The following is a 6,000-nucleotide window of genomic DNA, read 5'->3' on the forward strand; positions in this document are numbered from 1 at the left end:
CATATCTATGAATTATATTGAAATTCCATATCCTTTCTTATATTAAAGATAATTTCTAGAATGCATCTTTGTGATTTGTATATCTTCTTTCATTTTCATTTTGGTTGCTTTCTGATTTGCCAGCTTTGTCATATCCTCGTAGTTGATGAGACTGATTTTCAGGTCTTTGAATATTTTCCTGTATTTTACTTTTGGCTAAGATCCTTGTTGGTAGATCTTTCTAAATTAAATTGAAATAAAATAAATCTGTTTGTCTTTCTAATTATCAGAAATGTATCTTCTTTCGTTTACCATTTATTTGTATAAGAATTGATTTCTTTCCTATTTTTGATAGATTAACCCCTTATTTGAATCCCTTGGGCTTGATAATGAACTATTTTAGTCTTATCCTATGTTTTAGAAAATTTCTGGTATATTTCGATTTTATTTCTTAACTTACTTTGGTTATTGAATAAAGTTATTCCTTTTTAACTTCAGATTAATGAAATGAATTCGGCATTATTGGATAGCACACTAAATCTGCCATTCTTTGTTTAAAGGGAATGACTTTAAAATAGGGGAGAAGTTATAATGTTGACTACAGAGTGCTCATCAGGCATGGAGATTTTACACAATACTAGTTTAAATAGAACATCTAAGATTTTTCCACCATATTTATTTGACCTCTTATTCAATTCTTCTTATTAATATTACTAAGATATTGGAATAAGGAGTTAAATTCCTTAGATCTTCAAAATTGAATTACCAATGCGAATCCTGTGGTTTATTTATTAGTGCTGACTAAGATCAATGCATCAAGTGTGATATGCCTCAAGATATATGAAAGTTTGATTAGTAATGGTGAGTAAGTTGATTAGGGAGTAATGTCTGTCGGGTTTGAAGATTCCTTCTATTTCCCAAGTCTATTGACATGCTTACCTTTATTAGTGTAATGTCATTATCAATTCATGACTTACTTCAAAATTATTTTTGCACTGACTGTTTCTTTGATTTCTCTGATTGCAGCTATTGTCATCTCATTTCTAGGGGGATTAATTAAAGAAGCTTAGCTTTTTATGAGCTACCAATGATTCCTTAACTGAGTTCCTGTTATCTATTTCGTGATTTTGATTGGGAATAGGCTCAGAAGGTCAATGTTTTGTCGTGTTTCGAGCTGACTCATTGTTTCCTGTTAGTTTATATATATTGATAATATTACTTATGAAACTGGGCTTTGATGAAATGATTCTGTCATGAAATAATTTTATAGAAAAGCCCATAAAATTGACTTAATAGATACAGAAAAATAAAGAGACTTTATCTTATTCTATGTTATAAAATTAAAGCGTAATTGTTGAGCCACTTAAGTGAAAAGTGTCTACATGAAGCTATGTGCTTAAAAGTTATTTATTTAAAGGAATTGGTTGGAAGCTTCTAATTGAATGGTGTGTTGACAAAACAACCTTAATGAAAGGTGTATGGGAGAAGCCAAGTGATTTATAAAAGAGGATTCATGAAGTAATTAGAATCATCTATTTTCTATTGCTTTTATTTATCTCCTGTGAGGGTTTTGAGTTTGTGAAATTCTCGAGGACTGATTCCTCTTTAATTGTGCATCAATTTGTTGTTGTTGTATAGAAAATGGAATGTTTATTCTGAAATTGGATTATGCACTCAATTCTCTGCTGCTGTATACTGAATTGAGCATTGGTCTCTTTCTGATTTTGATATTCAATCTGAGGTTTTATGGTGATTGGTTCAATATTTCTGATCTGAATTGGGCGTCTATGTTTGCAACCTTCTAGACTGTGGTCACTGTGATTTGGAAGGCGAATTGTGCTGCTACAATTGGTGACATTTTATCTCTGTAATCTCCAATGCTTGGGGCAGCAATTTGGCTGTGTTTGTTATATGATTGGGCATTCACATTACTGGTATCTACTGATCTATTAGACTGTGAAGAGAGCTTGTTACAAGCTGCTATCTAGTGGAGGCTGTGATTATCATTGTAAAGACTGCATTTTTGTTGAGGGATTAACATTGCAGCCTGAGTGTTGTTTCCCGGGCCTTTCCAATGCCATAGATTGGCATCAATACTTTGGCCATTCTCACATCCTAGCAGGTGCATTATAGCAGATCCACGCGGACTTCCCAGTCAAGCAGCGTTGTGCTTTTCCTGAAGAATTCAAATCCTAGGAGCTACATCAACTCCTTACTAGGCTGCACATTTGTTGAGGGATGATTCTCTGCTGCAAATGGGTTGTCTTCAGTGAGCACTCACAGGTTCCCATCTAGTTATTCTAATTTCTTAATTTTTAATAAATAGTTTGGCAATATCAAAATTGCAAACCATAATTGGGATTTAATCTTGACCATATTAGAGGCAAGCTATTTGTTGTTTATTTCAGTATTTGATATATATGGAAAACACCAAAAATGATTGAAGCCAAAAACTTTGAAAATGCATGCATGTCTGGTAGTATTGCTAGTGTGAGCAAGCAGGTTCATTACAAAAAAAAAGAAAAGAACCTGAAAATTTTCTTCACAAACTTGAAAAAAAATCCAAATCTTAAAAAAAGTCATTAAAGAACTCAAAAATGGGATCAAATACTTACCTTAGATGTTTAAAACTCGTTTGTGGAATCTATCTCTTGCTCTATGAATGATCCTCTCCGAAAATAATCACCTTGCCTTTAAAATGCCAAAATGGAGAGCAAATGAGAAAATAGTCTAGCTGCAAACAAATGTGATGAAGATTGGTTGAATGGCCTCTTTTAGGGTTTAGAAGCAAAAATAAGGTAAAAAATTGCAATTCTCCATGTGCTTCAAAGATATTTTAGGTGGCAAAAGAGGAAAAACAATGACTTTTTCTGCCATCTACGGGAAGTGGCTTCCATGCGCATCTGACTAGCTGGGAGTGGCTTTTGGACGCATCTGTGCTAGAGGCACAAATCATATCTAAGATTTATTTGTGACGTGGCTTCTAGAGATCTTTCAAATGCTTTCTATACACACTATTTTGAGTGAGTCACTTGGATGTTTGGCTACGTACTTTTTATTTGTGGTAATCCATGTAGATGGTTAGAGCATAGTTCAAATTCTCAGCAAGAAGTGGCAGATATACCAACTTCTTGTGAGATTTTCAGCGTGACAAGAAAACTCAAGGTTTTCATGCTAGATTCTCGGCCGAGAAATTTCAAAGTTCTCGTTGTGAAAATAGTGATATATTGCCAAGAAGTCATCAACTTAGTGTGATAACCAACTATTTTTTCGTGCGTGGCGATTGTCAAAACATGATGCTCAACAACATACCTCATTTCATTTTTTCATTCTCTAGCACTAAATAGTCTTTGGAAACCTTGTAGATTTGTTGTAAGTGAATTTGAAGAGGATTCAAAGCTCTTTTCAAGCAAATCTGAATTCACAAGTTTTCTAAATTCTTTTTCTTTCGAGTTAAAAATCATTTTGTCTTGCCTTAGCTGCATGTAATTGTATTGGATCTCTAGAATACCATTTGCAATGTTCTCTAACACGTTTCAGAGTGTAATGACTAAGATATGATACTATAGTTTTGCAATTTTTCCAAAAAAAATCAGAGTTTTTTCAATAATTTTATAACCTAACACATTCATGGTTTTTTTCTTTCAAGTTTCAGCACGAGTTAAAACTTATTTAAAGTAATAATCTAATATAGTTTGTTCGTAAATATGTTTATTAAATTTCTAAATTTGTGGCTTCAATTTATTCTTTGTATGTTTAGGTTGATCTTACATCAAATGGAAAATATGGATTCTTCTACAATTGGCTTAAGTGCAGTATCTACCAATGGCTCCATAGGTGCATGTCCATTTGGATTTGTAGGCACACATCCTAAAGGGACTAGAGACAAGGCATAGAAATATGGCTTTGAAGGAATCAAGTATAATAGGGTGATATGCATAAATGTGGAAAACAAATTCGTGGATGCATATCTTGTTTGAAGTACCATCTTGTTGGTATAAAAAAGTGTAACACAAGGATTTGTGATGCGACCATTGAGGAAATAAAAAGAGAGATGCTTGCCTTACTTGGTGCCCAAGAAGAGAAAAAGTGGAGAAGGGAAAGGATGTTATTAGCCATTAGGTTAGCCATTTTCGAATCACAAGGAATGTCTCCAGTAAGAATCATTTATTATTTTCTAATCACCATTATTATATTGGACTTTGGATTGTGCTACACTAAATATCATAATGAAATGATGTAGGTTGTGATCAAGTATCCCAGTCAACCTTGATGAAGAGGAAACAACAATTGAGAGCATAGTGGGCTCTCTTCATGGCCCATGGATCCACACACCTACCATCCATTCATCTTCCACTTCCGCTGGTTCTAGTAGACCACATAAATCTTCTCTTCATGCTTTTTTTTTGCATAGAAACAAACTTGGAGCACAACCATCACTCGAGGGTATTGGATGGAATAGTGGTTTGCATCGACGAGATTTCATTCAATGTGCCAATTTTTTGGATTTTTAACATTGCCTTCAATATTGCAGCAAGTCCATATTTTCTGAATTTTGTGATTGGTTGTACGATAGTGGGAAAGGGCTATAAGCCACCTACTCCAGTAGATTTGAGTGGGAGGTTAGTTTACTTGTTTCAGATTTTAATACTTCTACAATTTTACAATCTAGTTTTTTTTGTTGAATGTAATTTATTTAATCAAAGTTGTGTACTTGATGTCATTTTTTATTTTGTGCTTGTAGATTGCTCAAAGATCTTGTTTCTAGGGCTATAGATGTGGTTGAAGAACAAAAATTATAATGGAAATAGTATGGTTTCACCATACTTTCAGATGGATGGATGGATGGATGGAAGAAACCATACCATCATTAGTTTTTTGGTTTCTTACAAGGATCAAATAGTCTTTCTTAAATCCTTGGATGCCTCGAACAAGGTAAAGATTGTTGAAATTTTGGCTCTAATACTAGAGAATGTTATGATGGAGGTAGGGGCTAAAAATGTGGTGCAAACAATAATCGACAATGCAATGGCATATGTGGTAGTGGGTAGGATCTTATAAGAAAATCATAACACACTCTTTTGGTCTCCTTATGCGACGCATGTTATTGATCTTCTTTTGGAGGATATGGGGAAATTGGATTGGGTGAGACCGATTGTAGAGGATGCAAGGAATATAACAAATATATCTACAATTAACCTTAGGTCTTTTGCTTGATGAGAGACTTCACCCATGGGAATAAGTTGATTATACCCATGGTCAGAAGGTTTGCAATGATTTTCTTAATGTTGCAAAGCATTTCTTTTTTATGAATCCTTTGAGACAAATGTTTGTGAGTCCAACATGGCTGGAGTCAAGTTATTTAAAGAAACCCAATGGAGACAGTGTTGCACGCATTGCCTTTGACAATCACTTTTTTGATCTAGCCGTAGAAATTGTGGAGGTAACTTGGAAACTTCAAAATTTGAATATTTAATTTTTTTGTTTTCAACAATCAAGTCTTTCATTATTAGTTTAAAACCCTACTCTTTGATTAATGATAATTGTTTTCTATGTTTCAATTGTAGGTAGCGAAGCCCTTGGTTAAAGTTCTCTGCTTGGTAGATGGCGAACAAACACCAATAGGGCCCTTTTATGAGGCCATGGATAGGGTCAAAGATGCTGTAAGAAATCAATACAGAGAAAACAACCTAAAATTTGAGCACATATGGGAAACTATTGATAGGAGGTGGAGCAATCAACTCCACCAACCCATTCATGTGGTGGAGTATTTCCTCAACCCTTGTTTCTGCTTCACTCCATTGTATGGGGGTCTCAAATGAGAGGTCATAGAGGGCTTTAGTGAATGCATGTAGAGGATGGCACCTGCAATTGAGGTGAGAGACCTAATTGTGGATGGGATGGAAGTGTATCAAAATGCAATGGGCAAGCTATTCTCCTCAGACATGGCTAAGAGAGGCAAAAACACTCAAACCCTAGGTACAATAATTGGAATTTGGAGTTTTTCACATGCATGATAAG

General features: G+C 34.5%; 1 protein-coding gene across 3 annotated transcripts in view; it reads left to right on the top strand.

Annotated features, from left to right (window-relative positions):
* The window catches only part of LOC149579962 (uncharacterized), a 188,524-nt gene extending 187,014 nt beyond the window's left edge, over positions 1-1,510 (top strand). The window contains exon 15 of one of the 3 annotated variants that reach the window (XR_016352935.1): positions 1,006-1,510. The gene's annotated coding sequence lies outside the window, so the exon portion shown is untranslated. The remainder of the gene's footprint in view (positions 1-1,005) is intronic. The other 2 variants (XR_016352932.1, XR_016352936.1) reach the window with 2 other exon arrangements.
* Positions 1,511-6,000: the final 4,490 nt, after the last annotated feature.

Source organism: Cupressus sempervirens, chromosome 1 (genome assembly GCF_028749045.1).
Source record: "Cupressus sempervirens isolate cs-2001-9-10 chromosome 1, ASM2874904v1, whole genome shotgun sequence".
Classification (NCBI taxonomy): Eukaryota; Viridiplantae; Streptophyta; class Pinopsida; order Cupressales; family Cupressaceae; genus Cupressus; species Cupressus sempervirens.